The sequence below is a fragment of the Pan paniscus genome, chromosome 1, assembly GCF_029289425.2.
Source record: "Pan paniscus chromosome 1, NHGRI_mPanPan1-v2.0_pri, whole genome shotgun sequence".
NCBI lineage: Eukaryota > Metazoa > Chordata > Mammalia > Primates > Hominidae > Pan > Pan paniscus.
The window spans coordinates 121,183,358-121,199,134 of record NC_073249.2 but is presented as its reverse complement, the minus strand read 5'-3'; the positions used below and the strand labels follow the sequence as shown (position 1 = coordinate 121,199,134).

General features: G+C 35.7%; 1 long non-coding RNA gene across 13 annotated transcripts in view; it reads left to right on the top strand.

Moving 5' to 3' along the window:
- Positions 1 to 8,556: 8,556 nt before the first annotated feature.
- The window catches only part of LOC117974878 (uncharacterized), a 172,625-nt gene continuing 165,404 nt past the window's right edge, over positions 8,557 to 15,777 (top strand). For 12 of the 13 annotated variants that reach the window (XR_008626046.2, XR_008626041.2, XR_008626047.2 and 9 more), the window contains exons 1-2: positions 8,557 to 8,694; positions 9,805 to 10,003. This is a non-coding gene — a long non-coding RNA (uncharacterized LOC117974878). Of the gene's footprint in view, positions 8,695 to 9,804; positions 10,004 to 13,297; positions 13,352 to 15,777 lie in introns of all 13 variants that reach the window. The other variant, XR_004665036.3, reaches the window with a different exon arrangement.

The following is a 15,777-nucleotide window of genomic DNA, read 5'->3' as shown; positions in this document are numbered from 1 at the left end:
TTCTTGTGATAGATTACTGAGAATGATGATTTCCAATTTCATTCATGTCCCTACAAAGGACATGAACTCATCATTTTTTATGGCTGCATAGTATTCCATGGTGTATATGTGCCACATTTTCTTAATCCAGTCTATCATTGTTGGACATTTGGGTTGGTTCCAAGTCTTTGCTATTGTGAATAATGCTGCAATAAACATACATGTGCATGTGTCTTTATAGCAGCATGATTTATAGTCCTTTGGGTATATACCCAGTAATGGGATGGCTGGGTCAAATGGTATTTCTAGTTCTAGATCCCTGAGGAATCGCCACACTGACTTCCACAATGGTTGAACTAGTTTACAGTCCCACCAACAGTGTAAAAATGTTCCTATTTCTCCACATCCTCTCCAGCACCTGTTGTTTCCTGACTTTTTAATGATTGCCATTCTAACTGGTGTGAGATGGTATCTCATTGTGGTTTTGATTTGCATTTCTCTGATGGCCAGTGATGATGAGCATATACACCAATAACAGACAAACAGAGAGCCAAATTATGAGTGAACTCCCATTCACAATTGCTTCAAAGAGAACAAAATACCTAGGAATCCAACTTACAAGGGATGTGAAGGACCTCTTCAAGGAGAACTACAAACTGCTGCTCAAGGAAATAAAGAGGATACAAACAAATGGAAGAACATTCCATGCTCATGGATAGGAAGAATCAATATCGTGAAAATGGCCATACTGCCCAAGGTAATTTATCGATTCAATGCCATCCCCATCAAGCTACCAATGCCTTTCTTCACAGAATTGGAAAAAACTACTTTAAAGTTCATATGGAACCAAAAAAGAGCCCACATCGCCAAGTCAATCCTAAGCCAAAAGAACAAAGCTGGAGGCATCACACTACCTGACTTCAAACTATACTACAAGGCTACAGTAACCAAAACAGCATGGTACTGGTACCAAAACAGAGATATAGATCAATGGAACAGAACAGAGCCCTCAGAAATAACGCCACATATCTACAACTATCTGATCTTTGACAAACCTGAGAAAAACAAGCAATGGGGAAGAGATTCCCTATTTAACAAATGGTGCTGGGAAAATTGGCTAGCCATATGTAGAAAGCTGAAACTGGATCCCTTCCTTACACCTTATACATAAATCAATTCAAGATGGATTAAAGACTTAAACGTTAGACCTAAAACAATAAAAACCCTAGAAGAAAACCTAGGCATTACCATTCAGGACATAGGCATGGGCAAGGACTTCATGTACAAAACACCAAAAGCAATGGCAACAAAAGCCAAAATTGACAAATGGGATCTAATTAAACTAAAGAGCTTCTGCACAGCAAAAGAATCTACCATCAGAGTGAACAGGCAACCTACAAAATGGGAGAAAATTTTCACAACCTACTCATCTGACAAAGGGCTAATATCCAGAATCTACAATGAACTCAAACAAATTTACAAGATAAAAACAAACAACCCCATCAAAAAGTGGGCGAAGGACATGAACAGACACTTCTCAAAAGAAGACATTTATGCAGCCAAAAAACACATGAAAAAATGCTCATCAATATTCTTAAAGAAAAGAATTTTCAACCCAGAATTTCATATCCAGCCAAACTAAGCTTCATAAGTGGAGGGGAAATAAAATCCTTTACAGACAAGCAAATGCTTAGAGATTTTTGTCACCACCCAGCCTGCCTTGCAGGAGCTCCTGAAGGAAGCACTAAACGTGGAAAAGAACAACCAGTAGCAGCCACTGCAAAAACTAACCACTGTTGTTTTATAGTTTGTTTTGTATGATAGAAGAATAGCTACTCCTGCTCACTTTTGGTGTCCATCTGAATGGAATGTCTTTTTCCACCCCTTTACCTTAAGTTTATGTGAATCTTTGTTTGTTAGGTGAGTCTCTTGAAGGCAGTAGATACTTGGTTGTTGAATTATTATCCAGTCTGCCATTCTGTATCTTTAAGTAGAGCATTAGGCTCTTTACATTCAAAGTTAGTATTGAGATGTGTGGTACTATTCTATTAAATGTGCTATTGTTGCCTGAATACCTTGTGTTTTTTTTCTTTTTTTTATTGTGTTGTTACATAGGTCCTATGAGATTTATGCTTTAAGAGGTTCTGTTTTGATATATTTTGAGGATTTGTTTCAAGATTTAGAGCTTCTTTTAGCAGTTCTTGTAGTGCTGGCTTGGTAGTGGCAAATTCAGCATTTGTTTTTTTTCTGAAAAAATACTGTATCATTTCTTCATTTATGAAGCCAGTCTCACTGAATACAAAATTCCTGGCTGATAATTGTTTTGTTTAGGGAGGCTGAAGATAGGGCTTCAATTCCTTCTAGCTTGTAGGGTTTCTGCTGAGAAATCTGCTGTGAATCTAATAGGTTTTCCTTTGTAGGTTACGTTGTGCTTTTTCCTCACAGCTCTTAATATTCTTTTCATCTTGACTTTAGATAACTTGATGACTATGTGCCTAGGTAATGATCTGTTTGCAATGAATTTCCCAGGTGTTCTTTGAGCTTCTTGTATTTGAATGTCTATGTCTTCTTGTATTTGAAGTTTTGCAAGGCTGCAAAATTTTTCCTTTATTATTTACCCCAGATATGTTTTCCAAACTTTTAGATTTCTCTTCTTCCTCAGGAACACCAATTATTATCAGTTTTGGTTATTTAACATAATCCCAAACTTCTTGGAGGCTTTTTAAATTTTTTTTAAATTCTTTTTCTTTGTCTTTGTTGTATTGGGTTATTACAAAAACCTTGTCTTTGTGCTCTGAAGTTCTTTCTTCTGCTTGTTTGAGTCTATTGCTGAGATTTTTCAGTGCACTTTGCAATTCTCTAAGTGCGTCTTTGATTCCCAGAAGCTGTGATTGTTTTTTTCTTTTTCCATTTTTGCTGCCTATTTCACTGAAGAGTTCTCCCCTCATAACTTGTACCATTTTTTGGATTTATTTAAATTGGACTTCACTTTTCTTAGGTTCCTCCTTGATTAGCTTAATCTTTGACCTTCTGAATTATTTTTCTAGCAAATCGGGAATTTCTTCTTGGTTTGGATCCACTGCTAGTAAATTAGTAAGATTTTTTGAGAGTGACTAAGAATGTTGTTTTGTCATATTACTAGAATTTTCTGGTTCTTTCTCTTTTGGGTAGGCTGTGTCAAAGGGAAGATCTCGGGCTCAAGGGATGATGTTCAGATCCTTTTGTCCTATTTGGTGCTTCCTTGATATAGTACTCTCCCCTTTTTCCTAGGGACATGGCTTCCTGAGAGCCAAACTGTAGTGATCATTATTTCTCTTCTGGATCTAGCCACCCAGTGGGGCTACCAGGTTCTAGGCTGGTACTGGTGTGTGTCTGCACAGAGTCCTGTAATGTAAACCATCTTCTGGTCTCTCAGCCATGGATAGCAGCACCTGCTCCAGTAGAGGTGGCAGGGGAGTAAAATGGACTCTGTGGGTGTGCTTAGTTGTATTATTGTTGTTTATTGCACTAGTTTTGTGCTTGTTGACCTCCTGCCAGGAGGTGATGCTTTCAAGATAGTATCAGCTGTGGTAGTACAGAGAGGACCAGGCAGTGGTCAAGACTCTAGAACTCCCAAGATTATATGGCCTTTGTCTTCAGCTACCAGGTTGGGTAAAGAAATGCTAGCAGAGTGGGTAGAGAAAGACCATCAGGTGGGAAAAATGTTAGGTGTGTCTGAGCTCAGTTTCTCCTTGGGTGGGCCTTACTGTGTCTGCTGTGGAGGTTGGGGTTTGTGGTCTCTGGTCAATGAAGTTATCTTCCCAAAAGGATTATGGTTGCCTCTGCTGTGTCATGCAGGTCACCAAAAAAGTGTGGGAAAGCCAGCAGTTACAAGCCTCACCCAGCTGCCATGCAACCCAAAAGGCTGTTCTCACTCCCACCGTACCCCACCTCTAACTGCACTGCGTTTGTTTCCAGGGAGTGGTCAAGCACAGCTTTGAGCTTCTGTGTCTCCCTGCCTGCCCCTGTCTGCACACCAGATTCACTCCCTCCCCATAGTTCTGTCCAAGAAACTTCATGTTCAGTTGGAATTGTTACCAAGTTCAGCTGGAGCCTTCCTTCTGCCTGTGGCCTTTTTCCAATTCCTCTGGCACCTCTCCCTAAGGACCCCTGTGAAACAAAGTCAGAAATGCCTTCCTTGGGGACCAAGAGAGCCCACAGGACTCTTCCCACCGCTTTCTCTAATCCTATATTTTGTTTTGCTCTCTAAATTATCTCAGCTGTAGGTAAGGTCAAATTCTTCTCCCATGATCTGGACCTTCAGGTTCCCAGTGAGGATGTGTATTTGGGGGTGGAAGATCCCCTTTTCCCACTTTCACACTTAGGGCACTCACAGTGTTTGGGTTGTCTCCCAGGCCCTGCAGGAGCAATCTGCTTCCTTCAAAGAGTCTGTGGATTCTCTCATCTTTCCTCATATGTTCCTGCAGTAGTTCTGGGAGCAAAAGTTCACAATGTGAGTCTCCACAAGCTACTCTCTGTCTGAGTGGGAGTTGCAATTTAGTCCTGCTTCCTATCCACCATTTGCCTATTACTAATTTGTTGACAGCCATCTTCTTCTTTTTAATGGAACTTTGTTTTTCAAGTAATATGAGACTGTGGGAGATTTCCCTTCACTTTGCCAGCTATGCCTATTAGAATTCCTATCTGTCCCCAGAAATCAGCAAATGTTTAATGGTGAGAACCAACTATGAATTTGGAGTTCCGCATAGTTCCAATCTTTCATACCAGCCCCGTCCACCTATCAGATTATTATTGTTTTATTGTGTTTTTCTAACCATAAAGGCTCTTTGCCTGGGTAAACCCAGCTTCTGCCAATACTAAAAAATGGCAAATGCTTCAAGAAGTTCATCTTTTCTGAATTTATCTAATAGTTCTTCAAACTTTTTCAAATATATAGTTATACAGTTTATTTATTTGTCTTTTGTAGCAGTTGCATTAAGAGTGCTGGCTTGCCATGAACTTCTACACCTTACACCATAATATGAATACTTTCCATGTAAAGTTTAGTACTGTAATAGATCATCTCCTTTTAGTTTTGATTTCTCCCACTTAAGCCCTTATCTGACAAGAGCAGTTCTTAAGAAATATAAATTTTTAAAGATTACAAATGTGATGAGCTTTAAATGAACTTGTATTGTGTGTATATGTGTGTTGTGTACGTGTAGATGCTTGGAAAATAAAGATTCAACAACTTACTGTACATCACCATCTGAAGATTTTCAAAAAGCATGTCAAATTCCATGTATCAAAACTAAAATCTTTTCTATCACTGCCAGCCACCCATGTAGCTGTTGCCTCTGTTCCTACTGTAATAAATGGAGCTCTTTATGGCTGCTAAAGCAGAAATGAAATTTACAGAACAATTCTGAGATTATATTTGGTAAACTCATCTCTCCTTTCCTTCATTATGATTTTTCTTCTTGCCTTCAAGATCATTTTTCTTCTTGCCTTCATTACAACAACCTTCCAATGGATTATACTATTCCAGTATGATTCTCTTCCTATCATTCTTCTCCACTGTTGCCAGAAATATATTTCTAAAACAAGAAAACAGTATTTCAATTTTTGACTTAAATCTTTTAAAAAATAAATTTTACTTTAGTAAGTACAAATACACTGGCTTTGCACATAAGGCATTTAATCATCTCAATCCTGCCTACCTCTCTAGTGTATCTCTCACTCTTGCTTTATATACCCTTCACTGGAGCACATAGTAGCCCTTGAATTTTTCCAAACGCATAATAACACTACCACCTCTACATTATTTTCTTCAACATTTATCTTAAGTTCTGGGGCACATGCGCAGGATGTACTGGTTTTTTACATAGGTAAGCATGTGCTGTGGTGGCTTGCTGCACAGATCAACCCATCACCTAGGTATTAAGCCCAGCGTCCATCAGCTATTCTTTCTGATGGTCTCCCTACTCCCATCACCCAGCAGGCCCCAGTGTGTGTTGTTCCCTACCTTGTGTCCATGTTCTCATCATTCAGCTCCTACTTATAAGTGAGAATATGCTGTGTTTAGTTTTCTGTCCCTGTGTTAGTTTGCTAAGGATAATGGCTTCCAGCTCCATCTATGTCCCTGGAAAGGACACGATCTCATTCCTTTTTATGGCTGCATTGTTTTATGATGCAATTCTCGCTACCAGGGCTCATTTTTTCTTTTCTCATTAAACATCTACTGTTCATTGAAATCACCTCCACATGCATGTCTTGACTGCTCTTTTATCATAGCAAAAATAGAGTTTCCTCTGCTAAGTGTCCAAAATACCTCATGCATGCCTCTACCAGGACTTTTTTTAGTCTTCTTTAATATGCGTATAGTATTGCTCACCCCAACTAGAAGGTAAATTCCTTGAGAGCATTTATTTGACTCCTTTGTTTCTCAAAACCAGTCCCAGAATCTGTCACAGAGCAGGTGTTTAAATGTGTGTTGAAAAGAGTGAGATTATGTGGATTAATAATCTGTAAATTAGTTTCATGTGCCTTCATATATCCTCTATATTCTTCTTCTGCAACAGTTTATGCACATTACTCTAAAAACAACACATGGAAAAATATATTTTTATCTTTGAATTTTTCATTTTGCTTATGTTCATTCTCTTTTTTCAATAAAATTTTAGAATGTTTTTGGTGTGCTATGCTTGTTCTTGTCAAAAACTTTTAAAAATCAGTATTTATTTAGTGAAACAATTATTGAATAAAATATTTGTCTAAGTTTCAAGTTGTTTTCCTGACTTCTGTTTTTATCTGCGCTTTTTATTTTTAAATAATGTTCATTTTTAGCATAGAATCATAACAAGAGTATCTTATTTCTGCAACAGTCTCTTGCAGATCAGCACATACTTTCCAAGTTGTAATCTGACTCTGGAATTGGGCAAACAGGTTTTGATTTTGGTCACAGAAATTTATGACAACAGTGCAAAATCTTCACAACTTAAATAATTTGTTAGATTTTCTTATAATTATACTTTTCATATTTTATTAAAGTAAATTAAGCTTATACTTTTCACTGAATTAAATATTAGAAGCAGGTGACACTAAACTGATGCCATCTGCTGTGATGCCAGAATTTTAACACTGTGACAACAATGTCATATCAAAATACAAAGACTGATAGGTTTGGGGAAAATTAAGTCATGTGAAAATAAATGTTTAAACAATTAGTAAATGTGTTAATGGACATTTATTTAAAATGTGGAAGGTAAAGAGATCTTGGCTGTAAATATGATACAGATTTCACTTCTTGAATATCTCTCCAATGGAAACATTTAAAAATGTGTTTATCAGCTCCCTTTTATTTGCAGTAGTATTCTAATCAACATAAAATCTTTCCAATATGATAATCTATTATTCCTGTATATCTGATCTGCAAAATGATATATTTTCAGGGCCTAAATATTGATGAAGTCCATTGATACACACATGGGAACAGACCTAGATTATAGAAGAAAAATCACAGCATAAGCTCAGTGGAACTTTGGGAGAAAATTAGTTTTACTAGTTATTACTGCTGAATACTTTCATGTTGCACAAATTAAGGACTGTAGTATCAAGAGATAGTGGGCAAGTATGGTCACTCATGGTTTTCTGGGTGTTAATTTCAGAGCTATGCTAATATCCAAGCTTAACATGAATAAAAGATTGATTATGTTTAATGCGAAAGCACATCTAAATTCCCACAGTGAAAAATTAACTTCAAAATTAGAAAACGATTACACCACATACAAAATTCAAGGAGTAAATTTTTTAGGTGGATTACCTGTTACCTCTAAATGTTATGGGATATCTGATAAGATTTGGCAAAAAAAATTTAAAGAAACTTATGAAGGTCTAAGTTTTAAAATTTTTGTAGATCACTTTTAAAAATTAATTTTATTTGTCACTTAATATTTTAATAAATCTTATAAATTAAAATGACAATAATTTAAATGTAACTCTTAATGTAATGCTATACAATATGTGAAGTATTATATTCTCCCCAAAGTTATGCTGATAACATAAAAATAAATAAAATATTGTGTTAAAATTTATGGCATAGATAGGGGTTTATAGAAGGGAAAGAGACCTGTGCAGGCCAAATATTTGGAGAATATTTTGAAGAACAACTGGATTTTGAGCTGGACCTAAAATAATGCTTTGTTTTTGTAAAGTTGGCCATGACTTTGATAAAAATATACCAGAATATGCAATACATATAAAATAACTTATAATTAATAAATGTGCAATAAATAGTATGTATTTATTTTACAATAAAATGCATATACCTTGAATGTTTATATCAATGTTTTGACAGTCATATATATCTGCAGGACAGGTCCCTAGTTTACCTTAGCTAACCCAGTTCTCCCTTGTCTTTCTTGCTTGTAGCTCTCAGAATAATTGTAGAATGTGCTGCGAATGAAGCATCCTGACACAAAAAGGAACTGTCCACAGCAGGCTGTACTCTGTTCCGCTTCCTTCTGGAACAGGATGTCCTGCCAAACTTTAGTCCAGCAATGCCAATTATCCCCAGGTTATATAACTCGGAGGGGAGTGCTTTCAGGGGTGCTTCAGCAGCAGTGCAATGAGGAGCATGCACAGGATTGATTCTATTTTCCTTGGATGGCTTTCTTGAGCCTTGGAAATCTGGCTCACCGGGAATTCTAGGCTTCTGTTGTCCCTTGCTTCCTATCTGTGAGTAAAAAATTTGCTTCACTTAATTTGCCATGTGATGTTTTGTTTCCTACAAATGGATCGATACTTAGTGCATGGTGAACCTGTTTCAAAATATCTGTATTTTCAAGCATCAAAACAAGATACATTATATTTCTATCACCCTAAAACGCTCCTATGTGCCCTTTTCCGTTTCTTCTTTCTTAGCTACATACCTTCCCCCAGTTTCTGGCAAACAGTTTCTGATGTATGTCGCAGTACATTAATTTATTTTTATTCAACATATAAAATTATGCATACTTATGGGGTAGAGTGTAATGTGTTGATACATGTATGCATTGTGCAAGGATAAAATCAGTATAATTATCATGTTTTTCACCTCAAACATTTATCATTTCTTTGTGGTGGAAACATTCAAAATTCTCACACATATATACATAGTGAGGTGATATCTCACTGTGATTTTGATTTTCATTTCCCTGATAATTATTAACATTTTTTCATATAAGTATTGGAAATTTTTATGTCTTCTTTTGAGAAATATCTAAGGACTTTTGCCCATTTTTAAAATAATTATGTGCTTTTGCTATTGAGCTGTTTGGGTTTCTTATATATTCTGGATATTTACCCCTTCTCAAATATATAGTTTGCAAATATTGTCCCATTCTGCAGGTTGCTTCATTTTGGTGGTTGTTTCCATTGCTGTGCAGAAGCTTTTTAATTAAGTGAAATCATTCTTGTCTACTTTTGCTTTTGTTGCTTATGCTTTTGAGATCTCATACCAAAAATTCTTGTGTAGTCCAAAGTAGTGAAACATTTCCCCTGTGTTTTATTTTAGTAGTTTCATATTTGCAAGTCTTATATTTAAGTTTGTAATTCACTTTGAGCTGATTTTTGTACGTGGTGAAAGATGGGGTCCACTTTTATTTTTCCACATGTGCACATCCAATTTTGGGGGTACCAGTTATTGAGGAGTCTGTTTATATCACAATACGGCACCGTTTTGAAAAGGCACCTTTGCGAATAATCACTAGACTGTAGATGTGTAGATTTATTTTTGAATTCTCTATTCTGTTTCATAGGTCCTTGTGTCTAGTTTCATGCCAATTTCATATTGTTTTGATACTATAGTGTGTCCGGAATTTATTCCTTCCGGTGGGTTCCTGGTCTCGCTGTCTTCAACAATGAAGTCGCAGACCTTCACAGTGAGTGTTACAGCTCTTAAAGATGGTCTGTCCAGAATTTGTTCCCTCAGATGTATCTGGAGTTTCTTCTTTCCGGTGGGTTCATGGTCTCGCTGACTTCAGGAGTAAAGCCACAGACCTTCACAGTGAGTGTTACAGCTTTTAAAGATGATGTCTTGGGAGTTGTTTGTTCCTTGTGGTGGGATCATGGTCTTGCTGACTTTGGGAATGAAACTGCAGACCCTCGGGGTGAGTGTTACAGCTCATAAAGGTAGCATGGACCCAAAGAGTGAGCAGCAGCAAATTTATTGCGAACAGCGGAAGAACAAACCCTTCACAGAGTGGAAGGGAACCTGAGTAGGTTGCTGCTGCTGGGGAGGGTGGCCAGCTTTTATTCCCTTATTTGGCCCCACCCACGTCCTGAGATTGGTCCATTTTAGAATGCTGATTGGTCGATTTTACAGAGTGCTGATTGGTCGATTTTACAGAGTGCTGATTGGTGCATTTACCATCCTTTAGCTAGACACTGAGTGCTGATTGGTGCATTTACAATCCTCTAGCAAGACAGAAAAGTTCTCCAAGTCCCCACTCAACCCAGGAAGTCCAGCTGGCTTCACCTCTCAATAGCATTTCAGGATATTTTAAAATCAGGTAGTGTGATGCCTCCAGGTTTGGTCTTTTTGCTTTGGCTGTTTATAGACTTTTGTAGTCCCATACAAATTTTATTTATTTTTTGCTTGTTTGTTTGTTTGAGACAGAGTCTCACTCTGTGGCCCAGGCTGGAGTGCAGTGGCTTGATGTCAGCTCACTGCAACCTCTGCCTCCCCAGCTCAAGCAATTCTCATGTCTCAACCCCCTGAAGTAGCTGGGATTACAGGTATGCACCACCTTGCCCAGCTAGTTTTTATATTTTTAATAGAGACTCGGTTTCTCCATGTTGGCCAGGCTCCTCTAGAACTCCTGACCTCAGGTAATCCACCTGCATCGGCCTCCCAAAGAGTTGGGATTACAGGCATGAGCCACTGCGCCTGGTCTTTAATTTTTTACTTCTGTGTAGAATGTCATTGGTATTGTGACAGGGATTGTATTGAATCTGTAGATAGCTTTGGGGTGTATGGCTATTTTAACAATATTAATTTTTCCAGTTCATAAATATGGGATATCTTTTCATTTATTTTTATCCTCTTCAGTCTCTTTCATCAGTGTTTTATAGTTTTCAGAGTAGAGCTCTTTCATCTCTTTGGTTAAATTTGTTCCTTTTTTTGTATTTATTTAAAATTGATTTTTTTGTGACTTCTATTTTCGATAGTTTACTACCTGTGTATATAAAAGATACTAATTTTTGAATGTTAACTTTGTATCCTGCAAAATTACTGATTGTGTTTATCAGTTACAAGAGATATTTGATGTCATGTTTGGAATTTGCTATATATAAGCTCATGTCATCTGCAAACAGGGACAATTTGACTTCCTCTTTTCCAATTTGAATGTTTTTCATTTCTTTCTATTGCTGAATTGCTCTGGCAAGGTTTTCTAGTACGATGTTGAATATAAGTGGTGAGAGTGGGTATTTTTGTCTTGCTCTAGATCTTAGAGGAAAAGCTTTCAACTTCTTTCTTTTCCTATGTCAGCTGTGTGTTTTTATATGACCTTTATTGTGTTGAGTTACATACCTATTAAGTCTAATTTATTGCAGTTTTTAACATGAAGTGAGGTTGAATTTTGTCAAATGTTTCTTCTGCAGTTTTTGAAATAATCATATAGTATTATTTTTCTTTCTATTAATGTCCTGTATTACATTTATTGATTTGTGTATACTAAACCATCCTTACATTCCTGGGATAAATTCCACTTGATCTTAATGAATGACTTTTATAGTGGATTGTTAAACTTGGTTTGCTGGTATTTTGTTCAAGATTTTTGCATCTATATTCATCAGTCATATTGACCTGCAGGTTTCCTTTTTGTTATTTCCTTGTGTGGTTTTAGTATCAGGATCACACTGACCCCATAAAATGAGTTTGGAAGTATCCCCCCTTCTTCAATTTTCTGAAACAGTTTAAGAATAATTAGATTTTGTTCTTAAATGTTTGGCAGTTAAGCCATCAGGTTTTTCTTTCATGGGAGACTTTTTATTACTGATTAAATATTTTCACTCATTATTCGTCTTTTCAGATTTTCTGTTTCTCTACAGTTCATTTTTGGTAGGTTGTATATGTCAAGAATTTTATCACTTTTTTTCTAAGTTATCTAATTTGTGTTCGTAGAGTTATCCATAAGAGTTCGGTCATGATCCTTTGTATTTTTGTGGAATCAATTGTAATGACTCCTCTTTTATCTCTGATTTCACTTCTTTAATCCTTTTTTCTTACTTTTGCTAGTGGTTTGCCAATTTTGTCTATTTTTAAGAAAAAAGATCTCTATGACTTTTTGTGTTATTTTTAGTCTCTGTTTTAATTATTTTTGCTCTGTTCATTATTATTTTCTTTCTTCCACTAATTCAGGGTTTTGTTTGTTCTCCTTTTTCTAGTTCCTTGAGATGCAATGTCAGGTTGTTTATTTAAAATTGTTTTTCTTTCTTGATGTAGGCATTTATTGCTATAAACTTTCCTATTACAACTGCCTTTGCCATAACCAACAGGTTTTAGTATGTTTTGCTTATTATTTTTATCTGCTTCCATTTTTTTAACTTTCCTTTTGACTTTTTATTTACCTATTTGTTATTCAGGAGCATGTTTTTTAATATTCATGTATGTGTGTATTTTCTGTAGTTCCTCCTGTTACTGATTTCTGAACACTGTGACCAGAAAAGATACTTGATATGATCTCTATTTTCTTAAATTTGTTAATATTTGTTTTGTGTCATAACATATGACCTATTCTGGAGAATGTTCCATGCGTAGTTGAGAAGACTGTGTATTCTGGAGCTATTAGATAAACACTTCTATTAATGTTTGTTAAGTTGTTTTGGTCTAGAGTATAGTTTAAATCCAATTTTTCTGGTTGATTTTCTATCTGGATGATCTGGTGATTGCTAAAAGTGTGATGATAAAATCCCCAACTATTACTGTACTGCAGTCTATTTCTTTATATCTAATAGCATTTTCTTTATATATATATGAGTCCTTCAGAGTTGAGTACAGTACATATATATTTACAATTGTTATATCCTCTTGCTGAATAGATCCCTTATCTTTTCTTATAGGTTGTCACTTAATGTCCATTTTATTTTACGTAAGTATAGCTAGTTCTGTTCAGGCTGAAACTGAAGGACAGAAAAATATACTAATTAAACATGAATCTTAAGACAGCATAAATAAACTTTTTATATCAGATCAAAATTTTAGGCAGTAAAACAAAATAAGGGAATATATATATATATATATATATATATATATATATATAGTAGCTTTTCAACCAGGTAAAATTTTATTCCACAGGAAATATTTGGCAACATTTTCAGACATCTTTGATCATCACAGTGGGGAGTAAAGGTATGTTTCTGACCTCTGGTAGATTGAGGAAAGGGATTCTGTTAAATCTTTTAAATCTCCTACATTGCTCAGACTAGCTTGCAAAGCAAAGACTTATTTCAGTCAAAATGTCAATTGTGCTGAGGTTCAGACACTATATTAGAGTACTATATGTCACATTGTGTTCCCCAAAATTATTTGTTGAAATCCTCATTCCCAGAATCTCAGAATGTAACCTTACTTAGAAATAGAGTCTTTGATGATGAAATCCAGTTAATATGAGGTTAGTAGGACATATCCTAATCCAATATGACAGATGTTTTTATAAGAAGATGATGTAAAGACAAAGACACACAGGGAGAATACCATTGGAAAACAGAAACAAAGATTTGCGTGATACAACTTTAAGCCAAAGAATGCCAAGGATTGATGAGACACCACCAGGAACCAGAAAGAAAGAAAGGGGGAATTTTACTTAGACTCTTAGAGGAAGCATTGTCCTGCCAGCACTATGATTTCAGACATCTAGTATCTAGAAGGGTGAAACAATACATTTCTGTTGTTTTAAGTCGCCTAATTTATGATACTTTGTTGTTGTAGTCTTAATCAGCTAATACATAAGAATAATGGAGAAGCAGATAAAGAGGATATAATGTTCATCATCATGCATTAACATTATAATATGTAAAGTGATAATTGACAAGACTGTGATGTCAAATGTGTATATATCTAAATCTTCCCTACCCTGCATCTTTTCTTCTTGCCCTATCGATATTCTTAAAAGAAAAAGTATTTCCAAATATTTATTTTGAAGTTTTGATCAATTCTTTATGGAAACTGTTGGAACAAACAAAAAAACACATAGTAATATAATAACAGATAATAGTATATTGTGCATAAAAAGTTTTGTTATTCTTTGCTTCCTCCACTAGTTCTCATAACTTCTTACACTCTGTAATGGTTAATATTGAGTCAACTTGATTGAATTGAAGGATGCAAAATATTGTTCCTGGGTGTGTCTGTGAGTGTGTTGCTAAAGGAGATTAACATTCGAATCAGTGGACTGGGAGAGGCAGACTCATCCTCAATCTGGATGGGTGCCATCTAATTAGCTGCCAGCACAGTTAGAAAAAGCAGGTGGAAGAAGGTGGAAGGAGCTGACTTGCTGAGTCTTCTGGCCTTCATCTTTCTCCCATGCTTGAAGCTTCCGACCCTTGAACATCAGAATCCAGGTTCTTTGGTTTTTGGTTTCTTGGACTTACACCAGTGGTTTGCCAAAGTCTCTTGGGCCTTCTGCCACAGACCGAAGGCTGCACTGTTAGCTTCCCTACTTTTGAGGTTTTGAGACTCAGACTGAGTCGCTTCTGGCTTCCTTGCTCCTCAGCTAACAGACGGCCTATCGTGGGACTTCACCTTGTGATCGTGTGGGTCAATTATCCTTAATAAACTCCCTTTAACATATACATGTATCTTACTAGTTCTGTCCCTCTAGTGAACCCTGACTAATACACAAACCTAATATAAAACTATGTGGCGTATAACATATATATTTCATACATATGCAACATTTGATGTGTAGTACTACGTGTTACAGATTATATATAATACATATCAATACAAATTGTATATGAAATATATGTTGAATTATAAGTTCTAATATACATAGATATAGATATTTACCATATATCTATTTATACCTATATTTTATATTTATATGTATTCTATCTCTAACTCTCTCACATATATAATAGGTATATTATATATAAATAATATATGTATAGTATTGCAGGCAGCCTATTGTGGAACATATATATGTGTGTGTGTGTATATATGTGTATATATACGTATATATATACGTGTGTATATATACGTATATATATACGTGTGTGTGTGTATATATATATATATATAGAGAGAGTATTTGACAATTGACTATAATTCTGGCCAAGAAGAAAAACTAAATTTCAACTACATCAACATTACATTAGTTTACTTAGCAATACTGTAATACTTGTCCTAGGATTTTAAGAGCTATTAGTTATTTATTAATGAAAATACTAAAAATGTATAAAACTATTCACTCCTAATCAAGAAAAAAATGAAAATTTGATAGATAATATTGAAAATGCCTGCACTAATGCCTTCCCTCTATTGATCTTCTTGATTAGTGCCCTTCCTCACTGATTCTGGTCTTGACAAGACTTGCTTTGGCCAATCGGGTGATAGCAGACGTAGCACAAATACAAACTTTAAAAATGCTTGCACATTGGTTGCATAGCAATGTGAATACACTTAATGCCACTGAACATTACACTTAAGATGGTTAATACGGTAAGTTTTATGTATTTTAACACATTTAAAAATAATAATACACAAAAAAGAAAAGTGCTTGTACAGTATAATATTCCTCTTTTCTGCTCTTTGACTAAGCTAGTGGAGAATCAGGA